General features: G+C 46.4%; 1 protein-coding gene across 3 annotated transcripts in view; it reads left to right on the forward strand.

Moving 5' to 3' along the window:
* Positions 1–966: 966 nt before the first annotated feature.
* Positions 967–17,313, forward strand: part of LZTS1 (leucine zipper tumor suppressor 1) — a 50,029-nt gene continuing 33,682 nt past the window's right edge. Inside the window, exon 1 of one of the 3 annotated variants that reach the window (XM_053900973.1) lies at positions 967–1,203. The gene's annotated coding sequence lies outside the window, so the exon portion shown is untranslated. Of the gene's footprint in view, positions 1,204–5,665; positions 5,776–17,313 lie in introns of those variants that run through there. The other 2 variants (XM_053900971.1, XM_053900972.1) reach the window with 2 other exon arrangements.

Here is a 17,313-nt window from a genome sequence, read left to right on the forward strand (position 1 = left end):
TAGGGCTGTCTTTCCCCACTCTACTTATAATCAGAGATTAGCCATCTCCATCTTCCCTCCTCCACACATACACACCTCTTTTGGCTGAAGATGGCATTCCCTGGGTAGAGCTATTCGTGGTTTTAGCGGATTAGCCTGGGTGAACTCTCAGGATCAGAGCTTCATGCCACACCCAGCACCCCATTTAACTGGTCTTTTGTCCTACCAAAGCTTGTAAATTGGGTTTCCTTCCTAGCTCAATTGCTAGAAGTTAAAAGTGGGAGTGGTAGAGAAAATGATAGCGTTAAAAATGCACTGGGTGAGAATTAAAGCTATAAACTTGAAATAGGCCTCAGCTATCACCTGAAACCGAGTCCCCGCGAGGAAGCTGAAAAAGTTTGTCTTTGAAATGTCTTAGGAGTGGGAGTGCCAGTGCTCCGGCCTCCAGTCTATAGTCCTAGCAGGGTGAAGCAATGCCCTTCACCAAAGCTGCGGGTCCCTCTTTGAACCTAGAAATCCAACCTTTTTGCGGGATTTGGGGGTTGCTGTAGGGAGACCGTGCTGGAGAAAGGAAACTGGCGAGTAACTAGAAGGGGTGATAAAGAAGGAGAGGAATACGGGAAAAAGGAGAAAGCGAAGGAATGGATAAAGGAAACCGGAAGGAATAAGAACGGAGTGCACACAATAAAAGGAAAAAAAAAATGAAGGGAAAAGAACAATATAGAACAGTAGGAGAAAGGGAAGGGCGGGGTGGAGGGGTGGGTGGAGAGAAAGACTCAGGGCCGCCCGGCGGGGTCTGCTGGAAGTGAGAGCTGAGAGATGGGGGACGGCGGACGGCGGACGCCAAGGAGCCCAGAGGTCTAGAGCAGCCCCAGCTGTCAGCGGTGAACAAAGGCCGCCGAGCCGCAAGTGAGAGGCTGCAGGCCCCGCCCCAGCCAATGAGCGGTGCCGGCGCTGGCCCCGCCCCACTCCGCTCCGCCCCGCCCCGCCCCGCCTTCGGCTCCGGGACCCCGCGCGGTGGCCGGCGCGCGGAGAGCTGGCGGGCGGCGGACGCGCGGGGAGGCCGAAACTTTCTCTGCCCGCCTGGTCCAGCTAGCCAGAGCCGCGAGTTGTGGCGGCGCCGCGGGACCCGCTCGGCCGGCAGCTCTGCTAAGACAACCGGGAACACACTGCGAAACACACTGAAAAAAAATTCTCAAGTCAGTCCGAGGCTCAACGGGGCAGGTAAGGTGCGGTGGACGAGGGGTCGCTCCTGAGAAGTGTCTGCAGCCGCGGCACCCGCACCAGGGCTCCCAGGGAAACTGCACTCCCCACGGCGTGCCAGTGCGTCCGTGCGTCCGTCGGTCTTTGTCTATGTCAGATTCTGTCTAGGTGTCTTTGTCTCTGCATGTAACTGTCAGGGTCTCTCCCTCTGCCGGGGTGGGTGCTGCTGTTCTGGTCCCAGTCTGGAGAAAAGGATGCTGCGTCTGTCCTCTGTCTTTGTCTCGGTCTCCCGGAGACTGGTTTTATCTACTCCAAGCCCCGAATCTGATCTTGATGGATATTAAGTGATGTCTGAGATGAGGAAAAGGGGAGTGTGCGTGAGCCCTGAGGGGGCCAGGTCCTAGACAGAGGGTCTGACAGCTGGGGTCCGGTCACTGCACTTTGACTTCTGGAACTATGGAGATGGGCTGTGTCTGCACTCACAGGGTGGCAGGGATGCGATACAGTTAGGTTTGTAATGTTTCACTGAAGGAATATGTCACAGGGGCTCAGGTGGGTAGAGAGGGGGTTAATGAATGAAGGTAAGTGGCACCCTGGAGTTGTGGGTCACCAGGATCAGTCCTTGAGTTGCCATTTAGCCAAATTAACACACGCACAGTTCCACACCCACACATACTACATTCACTTCTTTTTTTCACCCACCATAGGCAGCCAGCCCCCCACTCCCTACACCCCCCACCACACCCTTCAACATACTTAACTCCATCTTTCAGAGCATACAACTCAGCAGCAACAGGCACCAAAACACCACAAGCCAGGTGAGCTTTCTCCTTCGTGGTCCGAGTGGAAAGGAGTAAACTGTGGAGAAAATGAGTGTTCTTCTCACCCACAAGTATGTCAGGCCTAGGAAAGTGCTTGAGACTTGTTAGCTTCAGAGCACTCAGTTCCCCAGGAACAAAGAGTGTTAGGGATCTAAGCATCTAAAGTTCCTGGGTCCCTCCTCTCCCATTCCATCCACACCCTCCTGCAACCATCAGCCCTGATCTTGGGTCTTGGATGCTGGCAAACTAGTGTGGAGGCATTGAGTTCTGGAGAGCTCTTGGCAAGAGCTGTACCAGATAAAGGGTCTCCTGCTCTGCTGGTAGTGCAGCCTAATTGCAGTCATGGGAGCTGAGCAGCCCAGCCACAGAGAGGTGAGCCGTCTGCTTGGTAATTCTTCCAGCACCAGGTACCCTTGAAGTGATTCTGTAGGTAGGAGCTAGAGTTTGTAACCTGAGCTTCCTCTAAGTTCAAAAATAATTTTCTGTGGGCATTCTGCAGAAAATACAGGTGTTGAAAGTGTGTATATATTTGTACATACATGAAAATGGGTATTTGAGACTGCATTTACAGGCAGGAAGGGTGTTTGTGTTCAAGGGTGGAGAAGAGCAGAGTGTGTGGGTGGAAATCTGTGGGCAGAGGCATACACACTAATCAGGTGTGGCATTTACACCTTATATTTATCCAGTGCCTTTCTTCTGAGGTGCTTTCTGCACATCACAGACGTTATCTCATTTGTTATCTCCTTTATCCTCACAATGTAACTACCAGGTTGGCATGAGGCATTGTTAATTCTCTGTTTTACCAGTGAAGAAACTGAGGCATGAGAGGGGCAGGGATTTCCCTGAGGTCCACTGCTAATGGGAGCAAAGTTAGGAAGTCAAAGGATAAACTCTCAGCTGAGAAGATGTGAGTGTGGACATTCACTCTTCATGAGGTGAGAAAAAACCCAGGTGGAGAAAAAAAGGTTGTCTCTCAAAAGTGTCTATGTGAGAGCAAGAAGGAGGATGGGACATTTGAGATGGTTGTTATTTAACATTTATGGCAGCCTCTGTGCACTTCATGAAGTAAAACCTGCTTTAACAATCCAGCATGTGCATTTGTGTCTGCAGGAGGAGCCTCCTGTCTGTGTGTGCCACAGTAGATGTGTGTGAAATAGTTGCTGTCAAAGGTGTGTTTTGGGAGACCCAATGCTTTGGGAGTATGTGAGGGAAAGATTTGCCATGCAGTCTTGAGAAGCCATGCGTTTGCCTATGTCTGTCTGTCTGGACAAAGAGGTAGATGGGCTCCAGCCATATAAAAAATGGCTTTCTAATCCTGAAAATTTATTTATATGCCTTTGTACTTATTCAGCATTCACTTAATAAATATTCATTGGATACCTACAAAATGCAAGGCTTTGGGCCTGGCAGTGAGGCTACGAAGATGAATAAGGTAATGAAGGCAAACCTATGGTTAACCAGCTTATAGTCGGTGTAATGGGCAATAGTTAACATTCACTGAGTATACTATGTGCACAGTACTTGTTATGCATTATCTCATTTAATCCTCAGCACAGCCCTGCAGGGTGTATGATTATTAGACCAGGAAATTAATAACGTAGCTAGGGTAGAAAATGGAGGAGCAAGGAATTGAACTCTGCTCAGCTCAGCCCTGGCTATTTTTTTTTTACTTTTTTTTTTAATGTTTGTTTATTTTTGAGACAGAGAGCATGAGTGGGGAAGGGGCAGAGAGAAAGGGAGATACAGAATCTGAAGCAGGCTCTAGGGTCTGAGCTGTCAGCACAGAGCACGACATGGGGCTTGAACTCACAGACCACAAGATCATGACCTGAGCCTCAGTCAGACGCTTAACCAACTGAGCCACTCAGGCACCCCTGCCCTGGCTCTTTCCATATTCTTCTGCTTTAAAAATAGAAATACATGTTTCCTCTCTGCAAAATATTCTTGCCCTGTCCCTCTCCCTCTACCTCCACCTAACAAGCTCCCACTTGCAATTCTGATTTTAACCATGAGAATAAACACCTTCAAGAAAACTTCCCCTCTCCTTTCCCTGAGTTTCTCTGGGTCACATGGCTTCCTCTGAGTTCTTCCATGCTATCCTGGCATTTACTCACTGGTCCTGAAGAGCCTGCTAAGTTCTTAGAGGCAGAGATAGTGTCGTGAATGCCTAACTCAGAGTATAGTTTGTGGCTACTTTGATTAGGCCCTTAATAAATGCTTGTTTAATAAAGTAATGGGAAGGAAAAGAACTGTCAGAGACCATTGGCAGGGAGCATTTTTCCAATAGCAGGTTACTGCATGGACACACTTCGTTGGTGTGGCCTCTGCTTTCCTGCCTTTATTATTGGGTCACCTCCTTCAGGGCCGCTGCCTAGACAGGGCTCCTCCATCTCAGTTCCTGACTCCAGTTTGGAAACCTAAGGAAAATCTAGCTCCCAGCCACCCTTCCAACATAGGCACTCTATGTCAGGTTCAGTCAACCCACAAATATATATAAGCGGGAGTTGCTAGGGTCTAGAATTGAGGTTTTAAAATTGTGCATTTGGAACCCCAGGAGGACAGTGGTTCCAGGGCAATGATGGGGTGTTTCTAGGGGTTTGCCAACAAAGTAGTATCTAGCTGTCTGGGGAATCTTTAGGTAATTTAAGTGGTAGGACTCAGAGGTAGCTTTTGAATAGATCTTTATGCTGCTACAGTTTGAAAACCACTGATCTAAAATAGACACTCATAAGCTGCTGTTGGGAGTGTGAATTGCTACCATGTTTGGGGAAGTAATCTGGTCATGATTTGTCCAAGGTCACATGATTACAGTCTGGTGACTCCCTTTCCATACCCTTTACACAACCCTATTATTTCTCAAAGGTTGCCACATGCCTTCTCAGAGGTCTGAGATTATTTTAGTTTTCCTAAAACTGCATTTCACTATTTATTAAAGATTTTATCCATGCAAGGTACCAGGGAGTTGGGGGATTTTAAGAAATGTTTCAATAATGCCTTGAGAATAAAAATTGTGATGAAAATTGAAAAGAAGAACCAGAACACATGAATCAATGACAAGTACATTGAAAATTGGATTGTACTAACTTTGAACATGGCAGCTGCACAGCATGAGGGAGGTGATCTCAAAGACACCAGGGAAGAGGTGGTCATGAACTAAACCTTGAAGTTGAGCTTCAGGAATGTGTAAAAAGAGTAGACATAGCAGCAGCAAGGTTATAGTTTCAAGATGCAAGCTGAGACCTGAGGAGATGGAGCTTTTATTCCCAAGAGGAATCCTGGTGGGAGCCTGTTTCCTCCTTCCATGCAACTCAGGAAGACACTGAGAGCAGACAGAGCTGGGAAATGAAAGATATGAGGTAACTCACCTCTAACAACTGCCTTCAGCAAAATGAGTGTGCAGAATCACTTTGGATCCCCTTCTCCAAGTATTTAGAGAAGTGGGTGGGGATGTGTCAAAAATCAAGCATGGTCGCATTGAGCTTCAGGCTAACTGCCGTTTGGCAAAGCTGCCCCTGTGTCTGCAATCTCCATCCTGCTTCTGTTACTCTGTTGCTTCCTGACAGACATCAACTTCTACTTGACGGCCTATCATCATCCCTAGGCTTCCTATAATAATAATTTTAACAGCTCTTTTTATTTGTACAGGACTGTCCACTTGAAAAGGGATATTAATGTTGCTGGTGATGGTGTTGTTAGTATAATCATCATCAACCCTGTAAGAAGATATCTTCCACAGTTGGACATATGGGAAAACTCAATGAGCTGATCAGAGGTGAAGGAGCTCACCGAAAATTTTAAGTGGAATGCTGGGATTTGAACTCAGTTTTCCTGACCCCCAGTCCAAGGCTATTACCACCCTATCATTAGGCCTGATGGCAGACAGAATGTGAGGGTGTATGTGTGTTAGCTATCAGCTAAAACTAATTGTTCTAATCAATCCAGTAGAGTGGTGATTTTTCTTATTAAGTGACAGGCAAAATTGGTGTCTAAACAGACGTGATGTGGGTTTTGTCCAGTACCTGGAACAGAGGCAGTAAGGAGCTGCCCTATACAGATCACCCACAGAATTGCTTCCAAGTCAGTTAATCACCGTGGGAGAAGATAACTGCCTTAAGGATGACTGCTAGCAGGCAGACACACACACACACAACACACACACACACACACACACACACCCCAAATTCATTCATTCGTCTCTCCCACTGAGACATGCTCTCCTCTGATATCCACACTCACAGTCACATCCCATAGCATGAATCCTCAGACATTCCCAGATGGCAGGACCTGGAAGATCCACACCTGTGTCTACTTGGGTTGGTCTCTCCATGGCATTATCTAAAGTGTACTTGGCAGCACCCCTCCTTGATGCCACAGAACCTCAATTTCTGCCATGCCCAGAGCAGTCTTTTGAATTGCCATCAGCCCTTCAGAGCTGCAGAAGTTCCCAGGCCATAGCATCCACCAGAAGAGGGATAAATCTAGGTGAGACTCTCAGACTAAGGGGTACACAAGGACACAGACCCCTCAAAAGTGTCAAAGTGGAGTTGAGATCAGGGGTGAAGATGGGCATTGTTCTGGAAATCAATTGATGTTGAAGGATAGACCCTGTCCTTTGCATGAATGTAACTGCAATGCATAGACTGCCAGGTGGCTGAGGCAATCCCTGCCTGAGGCACCAGGGTGGGGCTGTGCACTTGGCTCACTGGCCTGTTGGCTTTGGGGGCATCTTCACTCTCCTTGCAGTTGCAAAGCCATTTGCTGCTAAATCACCCTCCTCCTGGCATCCTGGACTGCTAAATTGGTCTCAACTTGCTGTACTTCCACCCACCACCTTAGTCATTATTCGCTGGCAGCATTCAGAGAGTGGGTGTAAAGCAGCTGAACATTATATTCCTGCTGAAGAGAGAATTGAGTATAGGCATGCAAGGGAAGGAGGCAAGAGAAAGCTAAGGAGGCAGTGAAACAAAGCTTGGGTTTGCCAGCACCTTTCCCCAGGAACTCCAATAACTCTAGATGGTGGGGTGGTGAGCAATAGGTGAGTGTGTCCTGGCTCAATAGGAGGAGACACGAGGGGTATGCTCACTACTGAGGGGCTGCACCTGCTTGGTCTAGAGGGAATAAAGGACATCAGCTATGGGAGAAAGACCGCCCCCCTATTGGCTCCCTTTTCCTTAAATTTGCAATATGTACTGTCACACCCATTGAGCATCTGTTCCCATGTATTAGTATTTAGCTTCTCTATCCTTCCTCCCTGCCTAGATTATAAATCCCTTGAAAGGAAAATATGCCATGCCTCACATGTAGAGCACCAGGTTCTGAATTCACTTAAGGTTCAGACTCAAATGGCTGAGGGTAATGGTAAGGCCTACAGTGGCCCTTCCTTCTCAGATCCTTCTCAGATCTCCCTGTGGTGCCCAAGGGCCACAGAGTTTGAAAACCCAGGCAGGCAAGAAAAGAAGGAATAACAGGGGAACTTTCAAGGCTGGTTCTCTCTCAGCTTTCAAGGAAGCTTCAGGGAGAGAAAGGGTTATACCACACAGGAACCGACCAGCTAGGGAAGCAGAAACTTAAAGACTTTCTGTCCTGGTATAGCGAGACTCTACATGATCTCCAGCCAACAGATGGGGCACTCTTTGTTGGCTCATCCAGTGCCCAGGATTGCACTGAGGCTGGTAGGAGGTGGAGAACAGAATCAGTTCTCATGTCAGACAGCAGAGATAGCATCAGGCAGAACAGAGTGACCTTGACAGAAGGTTCTCTGAGTCACTGATAACATACATTTGGTCTCCCAAGCAGAGGTTGGAAGGGGAATACAGTACCAACACAAGCTGGCCTGGAACCTGATGGATCCCCCAACCTTGGTTCCTTCCCTCCCACCCTCTTATCCATGAAGATAATGAAAAAAACCCTGAGAACAGAAGCCACCACACAGCTAGGGAGGCAGAAACAATGGGGAATTAACTGAGCTTGTCAAGGGATGGAAGTCTGGGGGAATGAGCCCTGAGGTTGCTCTTTACCTTCTGCTGATCACTAAGAGGGAGTCTGACTGGAGTGTCTGGAGGATGCCTGTGCTGGATCTGCCCTGGCCACCTCAGCAGCAAGGTCAGAGGCCAGAGGATTTCAGAAGGACCCTTTAAGCACTCAGAGAACCTCCCATATTTATTGCAACCTTCAGACATTCTAGCTTCAGCTCTCTTCTTCTCTTTCCCATTGAAGTGCATCTCAGCAGTGCACATGTGGAGGAGGCTGGGTAGGATTAGACTGTGCTCACATCTTGAGGAGACAACCTCCTCCAGCCCCAATACCACAGTGGCACCAGCAGGCAAACTGAACTGCAGGCAGGTGGGGAAAGCAAAAGCCACCAGGCAGAGCCGCAGCCTCCACCTGCACTAAAAAGGCAGTGCTCCACTTAAGGGAGCTGTCTGCTCCCAGCTGCCTGCACTTCTCCCCTCCATGGGTCTGCAACTGCCCTGCTCAGAGACATTGCACTGGCTTGGAGTGGGTAGCTCTTGCTACAGACAGGACCTCCAAACCCAAGGCTCCAAGATTTATCAGGAAACTAAAGAGTCTGTGTTGAAGAAATGTCCAGTGTTCTTCATAGAAACACAAAATATCAGAGTTGAAAGGATCCTTAAATTCTATGCTATCCACTCCTCCAACTCCATCCAAAACCTTCTTCCCCAAGTTGCTGTCTTTACTCACCTCCAAGAACTCCTGCTCTGGGTCCCTGGACCCATTTTTTTCTATTTTAGTTGCATTCTCTTAAAGTTGCATATACTAGGTTCATATCAAGCACTCTACCAGCTCCTGGCAGGACCCACAAATGAGACAGAGACTGTTCCAGACAGCCTTGGTATTAGGGGAGACAACAGATGCATTAGAAAATATCCCTATAAAAAGCTAAACTAGTCTAAAAAGTCTTCATGGAAGATATAGAAGTTGAGAAGCACCCTGTGATCTGGGTGTGATTTTATTTTTTTAATATTTATTTATTTGTTTGTTTGTTTATTTATTTATTTTGAGAGAGAGAGAACATGAGCAGGGGAGGGGCAGAGAGAGAGAGAGGGAGAGAGAGAATCCCAAACAGACTCCATGCTGTCAACACAGAGCCCCTGGTGGGGCTCGACCCCATGAACTGTGAGATCATGACCTGAGCTGAAATAAGAGCTAGACACTCAACTTATTGAGCCACTCAGGCACTCCTCGGTGTGATTTTAAGAGATGGAGGGAGGGTGGCAAAGATAGGGGACAATAGGTTGTGGGGAAACAAAAGCAGGTTGAATCAGATTGAGAAGGACCTTGTGCACCCCTTGGGAGTTTGCTTGTTATTTAGTAGGCAGTGGTAAATGACAAGTAACAGGTAGACAGTGGCTTATAGTAAACCTTGGTTTTAAGAAGTTAATCCAGCAATGGAGAATAGAATAGATTTGGGGTTGGAGAGACTTCTTTCTAGAAATAACATTATTTAGTAGAATGACTTTCTTTCCTCCTTCCTATCTCCTGATTGATAGCACATGTTCCCAGAGATCTCCCACTGCCTGGAAATGTAGGGTAGCTAAGGCTCAAGGAGAGGAAAGTTCCTAGTCTAGGAACTTATTTATAAGAAGATACATGGGTAACACCTTGCTTTGCACTGCTTTAGACCTAGACAGAATCACAGGAGCCGTTTTGTTTTGTTCTGTTTTGTTTTGTTTTGTTTTTGTTTTTTTAAACAGATGAAGGCATGGAGGCCCAGACTGGGGAGGAACTTGTTCAGGGTCCCACAGCTGGTTAGTTGCAGAACTAGGATTGGTGCTCCCACTTCAGACTCTTTACATTAACCTGCTGCTAACTGTGGACAAAGATGGAAGGGCCAATAGAATTCATTAGATCCTCAAATCTTTAGTGTTAGGCAGGTTTGCCCCAGAAGACATATGTCCTTGTCAATAATGGGATATTCTCAGTCTTTGTGGGTCTCTCCCCACCCAAGTCAAGGGAGTCCCTGGACTTCCACTGAATGGACTTCCACAGCCTCCATTTTTCTCTCCTGTATTCCTCCTTATTTTTCTGGGGTCTTCAGATGTTTGATTTCCTTCTTTTCTTTTGCCTTTTTCGTTGTTCCAAGAGCTCTGAGAAGCTCCCATCTAATGTGATAGTGAAGGTTTACTATGCCAGTCTCAGTTGTGACCAGTTGTCACCTTTCCAAAATGAAAATCAAGTTTGCTGTTTGTGTCTCATATGTGCCCAATTTAAACCAAATCTGAACAAAATGAGAAGGCTGTGGGTGCCGCTGAGCTCTGCTAACCACCCAGAGAGTTGATGTCACATTGGGAGAGATTCTCAGCCAGGAGGCAGATGTCCATTCCAGTGCTCAGAGAGTCAGATATGGTCAAGTAAGGACCTTCTTCAATCTCAGAACTGGGTTCCAGGGGTCCTCCTGCCCACAGCTCCCAAGATCTCAGGACATCATTCCCTATCTTCTTCTACTTGCCCAGGAGCTTCCCTTGTGTTTTCTAGAAGCCTGACTAACCAAGGGAGGATAAGGCCATGGCAGTGTCCTGTGACATCTCCAGCCTCCAGTGAGTCTTTCCTCAGGAAACACTTCAGCTCATGCCATATGCCTTTAGTCTCCAGAGAAGTTCATCCTCACCTGGATGGCAACCTACGGCCCCGGTAGAGCAGGTGAGCCCCACAAGTGAGGCTTGGGTTTTTTCATGCTTGTCAACCCTTAAGGCAAGTTTGGGAGTGGAAAGCAGAAAAAACATTGTTTTTGGCAGTGTTTGACTCTGCTACCTAACAGCTGTATGGCATCAGGCAAGTCACTTAGCCTCTCTGAGCCTGCTTTCTCATCTATAAAATGTATTGTGTCCTAGGTAGAATTTTTGTGAAAATTACATGACCCAATATAAGTAAAGGCACATGAAACATAGTAGGAGCTCTATTTCTGTTAGCCTCATCTCCTTCCTCTCAGCCAATGGAAGGAAGGCCAGCATGAGACTAAGATGTCCATCCAAGAAGGTCATGAGCCCTTCATATAGACATGTCCAGGATATTAGGAAGGGGAAACTTTGGAGTCAGCCAATACTGCATGACAACTACGCCCTGTCTCTCTCCTTTCTCTCTCTCTCTCTCTCTCTCTCTCTCTCTCTCTCTCTGTCTCTCTCTCTTTAACGTTTATCTAGAGAGTGTGTGAGCAGGAAAGGGACAGAGAGAGAGAGGGAGACACAGAATCCGAAGCAGACTCCAGGCTCTGAGCTGTCAGCACAGAGCCCGATGCAGGCCTCAAACTCACAAACCGTGAGATCATGACCTGAGCTGAAGTTGGACGCTTAACTGACTGAGCCACCCAGGTGCCCCCTCTCTCTTTTTTTTAATGCTTTATTTTTTTGTTTGTTTGTTTGTTTTAATGTTTATTTATTTATTAAGTTTATTTATTTATTTTGAGAGAGAGCATGAGTGGGAGAGGGGCAGAGAAAGAGGGAGAGAGAGAGAGAGAGAGAGAGAGAAAGAGAGAATCCCAAGCAGGCTCTGCACTATCAATGCGGGCCCAATGTGGGGCTCAATCCCACAAACCGTGAGATCGTGACCTGAGCTGAAACCAAAAGCTTAACTGGCTGTGCCACCCACATGCCCCAATGTTTATTTATTTTTGAGAGAGAGAGAGCATAAATGGGAGAGGGGTAGAGAGAGAGACAGAGGATCTGAAGTGGGCTCTGTGCTGACAGCCTAGAGCCCTATGTGAGGCTTGAACTCACGGACCATGAGATCATGACCTGAGCTCAGTCAGCTGACCCACCCAAGTGCCTCCTCACAACTGCTCTCTTATTTGCTTACTCTGGCACAAAGAGACAGTCATAACTAAAAACAATACCGGAGAGGGGGTGAAACACTTCCACCTTTGTCACTCTGGTTCTCTAACTACATTGTCAATTTGACTAAATTAAAATTGGTTAATGAAATTATGTACAACAGATGAGTGTGGCATCATTGAATGTCCTGAGGCAGAGATTCAGTGTTGAAGTAGATCTCTTGCTCACATTGGCTTATGCCAAATGTGTGGAGGACAGGAGGCAAGGGACGGGAGGGCTCAGAGACCCTGAAGGGCCACTGGATTTTCCCTCTGCCCTCAAGAAGACTCCATAACACCATCTGGAGCATGTGTGGAATGGAGTTAGGGGAGAAAGATTTCTCCCCAGGGTGATCGGCTGGATACAAGGATTTTATACTGTACCTCTTTATTTTTTCCTCCTGCCTCTTGCTTCAAAGCCAGTGCCTTCTCCATCTGGGTCATTTTCTGGATTATGTAGCATATAAGGTCAGGAAAAGGGGAGAAAGAAAAACAAATCAAATGAAACTTCTCTCTGCATTTAGTTCATTGGGAGATGAACAGATGAAAGAAGGCCCAAGTTTGGCCAAGTCTCACATAGGAGAATGAAAAGCTGAAAAGTCCACCTCTGTCTTAGGAAATTAAAGCAACATTATTCTGCCTAAATAGCATCATTAACAATATGGGGCAGGCAGCCTGGGTGGACCAAATCAAAGCTGCTGCTGTTTTGACACACATTCTATACCAGGGACAGATACATGAACCCTCCCATGTGAAATGAGCAGTCTGGCATTTAGTGCACCTTACACCTGCCTTCTCAGCTCCTTCTCTGCTTTTTATTTTTCTTTTTTCTTTGTGTGTGTGTTTTTTTAAGCAGGGGAAACTTCTCCACTTTGATGGCATGGTACAGAAAGTTGAGGTGGTTTCTTCCATGGCACAAGCACACAGCTATTAGGTCTCTGATCTGACTTTAGAACCTACATCTTCAGAGTCTAGCAATTTCTCCATTCTAGTATGTTGGTATCTGTTGGGGAGAAGGCAGTGCCTCCAGTGACAAGAGGCTCTCATGGCTTTTAGAAACATCTGGGAGAGAGGTTGTTAGCTCAGTTGCAGGGCCATCTGATTCTAGGGCCAGGACAGCTTGAACAGATCTTAAAGAGCTGTCCATGAACAAAGGCATCCACAGGACTTCCCTCCAGCAGCCTCTGCCCTCCCGCATTAGACAGCAGTGGGAACCTCCTGTCTTCAGAGAAAGACAGAGTTCAAAGGCCTGCCCTGGGCACAGTCCCTGAGACAGCAGCTATAAACTCCCACTTGACTGCACTTCATGGATTCAGAAGCTGATGAGAGATGTGGAACCTGTTAGAGAGACACAAGGCAGCCTGGAATTAGGCCTTACTCTCATCAGCATAAATTGGTTTCAGGAAAGCCTGCCAAGGGTCAAAAATAATGGTGCTATGTTGAGGTCCCTACTTAAAATGTCTGCACTCAGCGGGGCCCTAGAGAGGTGTGTCCCAGGATAGGAAAACAGGATGAAGGGTTGGCGACACAAACCAAGAACTCTCCTCTTTCTCTGTTCCTCATACCTTTTCTGCCAGCTACTGAGGACCTTGCTCTATTGCCTGGCCCTGGAGCAGCTCCAAAACAGGAACAAGGAGGCAAGTGGGATTTCTGGGATCTGGTCTAATTGAAGCGCCATTTCCCTGCTTTGCCCAGACCTGTGCTGGATGCACAGCACTTCTCAGGCATTCAGGATTGGAGTCTTCAGGGACACAGTGGCAGGAGGACCCCAGGGATCAGCCACTTCTCTTGTTGACCAGAAAGGGCTCTTGGGATCTCACTCTTTACAGGCATATATATTTCCACATTGAGTCATATAAAGGTACTAGTAGAAGGTAGAGTCTTGTTTCTACGACTGGTGTCTATGAAGGTTTCTTTTGCCACAGTACCACAGAGTGCTCAGTATGCACCAGATCCAGTGCAAGAGTGGACATTTCATGGTGCAGACCAGCCTCTGTGCTGCTTCATGTTTACTCCCCTTGTTCCAAGCCACTGAGTTGACATCATCCCTTAGATTCTCCCACTCTCTCTTCTTCCTCTAGCCGCTCCATGGACTCAGGTGAAAAGCCCTCCCCATAGGTGCTCCTGTTTCAGGAGGTGGCAGAAAGTGTGGGCCTAGCAGTAACAGCAAGAGACAGGATAGGCCAACATCACATGCTTCAGCCCAAGAGTATTTTAGGGCCAGAGACCCACAGAAATGCCTCTGGGGAAGACAGAGGTATCTGATTTCATCTACACCCTGGGGCCAGGCTGCTGTTAGCTGGCTGTGACTCAGAGAACATGCAGGGGAATGAGGAGATGTCTCTAGCTAAAAACACCCCATCACCAGCTTAAGGGGTTTTGTCTGCTCCCCCCTATTCATACCTGTGCTTCTGACTATCTGCTCCTTTCCTTTAATGTACTGAGTTCTTCTGGGCAAGGCTCTATGGTAGGCCCCAAGGATACCTCTGGCATCCTCAGTGACTTTACTATCTATTTGTTAGTGATTTCTAAGCACTTTAAGAACAATTTCTACAAAAAAAATCGATACATGTTTACCCATGTTTAAAAAATATCTAATCTCTAAAGGCCCTAAATGGAAATGTCCCAGTTCTTTAGATAATGAAAGAAAAGAAGTAGAGCCCAGAGAACAGCAATGTTGGAGAAAAATATATGAAGAATTTGAGTCTAGAATTAGAGCACAAAAATGCTTTCAGTCACAAAGTTCTATATGTTAAAAAACAAAAAGACAAACATAGCTGCCATTTACTAATCTCTCAAATATGTCCCACTTCCTTTACAAATAAAATCTCACTCGATATATACAGAAACTTTGTGCGGTAGGTACTACTGTTAGCTCCAATTTACAGGTAGGAATGGAAGCTTGGAGAGGCTACAGTGTTAGTCCAAGATTAGGGCTGCAAAGGACTAACAAGGATTACAGACTGAACCCAGAGTATAGGAGGAGGTGAAGCAGGAGGAAGGGGCAGGGGGCAGAGTTAGGATGAGGTCTGGAGGAGCAGGTAAGCCTGTGGGGAGAAGGTTGGGCAAGGGAGCAGGAGAAACACTGGCTGGTGTTAAGGTCTACAGAGCATCAGTACCACTAGGGGTAAACAGATGGTGTGTGTGGCTAAAGCTCTGTTGATGGCAGTCTGGGTTCAAAGCCAGGCATTGCCCCTTGCTAGATATAAAACCTAAGACCTCATTTTCTGCATCTGGGGTACAGATTACTCCAGATCATGTATGTATAGTCCTTCATCCAAACCTAACAAATGGGAGGTTAAGAGGAACTATGTCCTCCAGATTGACATCTAAGGGATCTGGACTCTGCTATTTCAACTTGGGCACCTACCTCTGGCCAGAGGCAATGGTAATGTTGGTAAACTATCTCCCCACAGCCTTTCCTGGGCAGTGGCCACCTTCTTCTTGAGCCATGGGAGGCTGGAATCAGCCTTTTCAGAGGAGACTCCTGACAGCATCCAGTTTCTGATTCTTCAGTGAGGTGGAAACTGAAGAATACCTCAGCTCTGTTGGGGAGGGAACTCTGCACAGGGCTCTGCCAACAGGGACAGTTTCTCTCTTTAGAAAGGAGGGAAGATCGCTTCTTGGCCTTTCGGCTAAGATCAAGTGTAGAAAGGAGGAAAGAGCTTGGAGGCTGAAATGGAAGTAGAGGAGTCAAGACCAAGTCCTGGGGACAGAGAGAGGTGGGAGCTGAGGCACACCAGTCTGGCTCCCCCGTCACCCATGAGGGTCTTTCCAGGAGTAGGCGAGTGGAGGAAACTTCACCCTGCTGGTGATAGCCTGGCTCTAGAGGCCTGAGGGAGAGGAGCAGGTCTTCTGCTCCAACTCTGCACTGCATTCTGGGAGCACTGCTGAAGCCATTTTTCTGAAACCACCCTGCCAGCCCCATCCTAAAGGTAACACCACTCTGCCAAGTAGGGGGCAGAGTCAAGAACAGGCAAGCTCAGGAACACTCTTTAGAGTCAGGAAGGAAAAGAGTAGAAGGTAAGGAAGGAGGGAAAGTGTAGGTTGGAAAGTTTATAGATTTAGCTTCTGGCCTTCTTCTTCCTACTGAGTGTCTTTGTTTGACCTGCTATAACAAAATACCATAAAGCAGGTAGCTTGAACAATAAATGTTAATTTCTCACAGTTGAGAGGGCTGGGTAGTCTAAGATCAAGTTGCTGGCAGATATAGTATCTGGTGAGAGGCCACTTCTTGGCTTGCAGATAGCTACCTTCTTGCTGTGCCTTCATGTGGTGGAGAAATAAGGTTCTGGTCTCTTCCTTTTAAAAAAACACTAATCCCATCATGCAGGCCCTATCCTCATGACCTCATCTAAACCTAATTGCCTCCACAGGCCCCACCTCCAAATACCATCACATTGGGGCTTAGGGCTTCAACATATGAATCTGAGGGGACAGAAGCTTTCAGCCCATAACACTGAGCATCTATTGGGCTGCCATGTTCAGCCCTGTGCAGGCAACAAAGGGAGCATGAGGCAAGTAGGATTCAGGGTCCCTGCTTGTGAAGAGATAAAGCCCCAGTGATGACTAGATGTAAAGTCAGGAGAGGGTGTTAAGGAATGCACACAGGGTGGGCTGTGCATCCACCTCTCTGCCTCTGTGAATAGCTCTCTGACTCTCATCCACCTTATGACATCGGACCAGTTCCTTGTTCCCTCTGTGCCTTGTATAGTCATTGGCAAATTGGGAGGTAGAACCACCTCCTGGGGTCAATGTGAGAATTTTTTAAAGTGAAAATTGTACTGAAGTATATGATATACATACAGAAATATGCACAAATCATGTATGAACAAACTGATGGATTTTCAAACAAATTTTACATACATAGAACCCAAGGCAAAAGGTAAGAGTGTTAAAAGTACCCCTGAAACTCCTCTGGCCCTCATACCCTTTGTCCTTCTGTCCCTCATCCTGACACCATAACTTTACCCTCTTTACCAACATCTTATTAATAGGACCATATAGCATTTGCATTTCAACATATAAGCTGCTGGAATTTTCATTGGTATTATATTGATTCTATAGACCGATTTGGAGACAATTCAAATCTTTAGAATATTGAGTCTTCTAATCCATGAACCTGACCTATGTCTACATTTGTTTAGATTTTATCACATTTATCACAAATTACTTCAAATAATTTAAATAATAATTTAATATATATAATTATATAATTTAATAAAATAATTTAAATAACATTTTAAATAATTTAAGCAATATGGTTTTCAATGCAGAGACCATGTATTACTTCAGTTATTTTTGAAATGTACATTTTTTAAATGGTAGTTTTTAAAATTTCTTTTGCTGTTTATTTGTTGCTAGTATATACAAGTGCAATTGATTTTTGTATATTGACATTGTATCCAGATACTTTGCTACATTTATTGCAAGGATTAAATGAGACAACGGATGAACCCTAAGCACATTGCTTGGTGGGGGCTC

Source organism: Panthera pardus, unplaced genomic scaffold (genome assembly GCF_024362965.1).
Source record: "Panthera pardus isolate Hobbes unplaced genomic scaffold, ASM2436296v1 HiC_scaffold_13, whole genome shotgun sequence".
In the NCBI taxonomy this organism is placed as follows: Eukaryota; Metazoa; Chordata; class Mammalia; order Carnivora; family Felidae; genus Panthera; species Panthera pardus.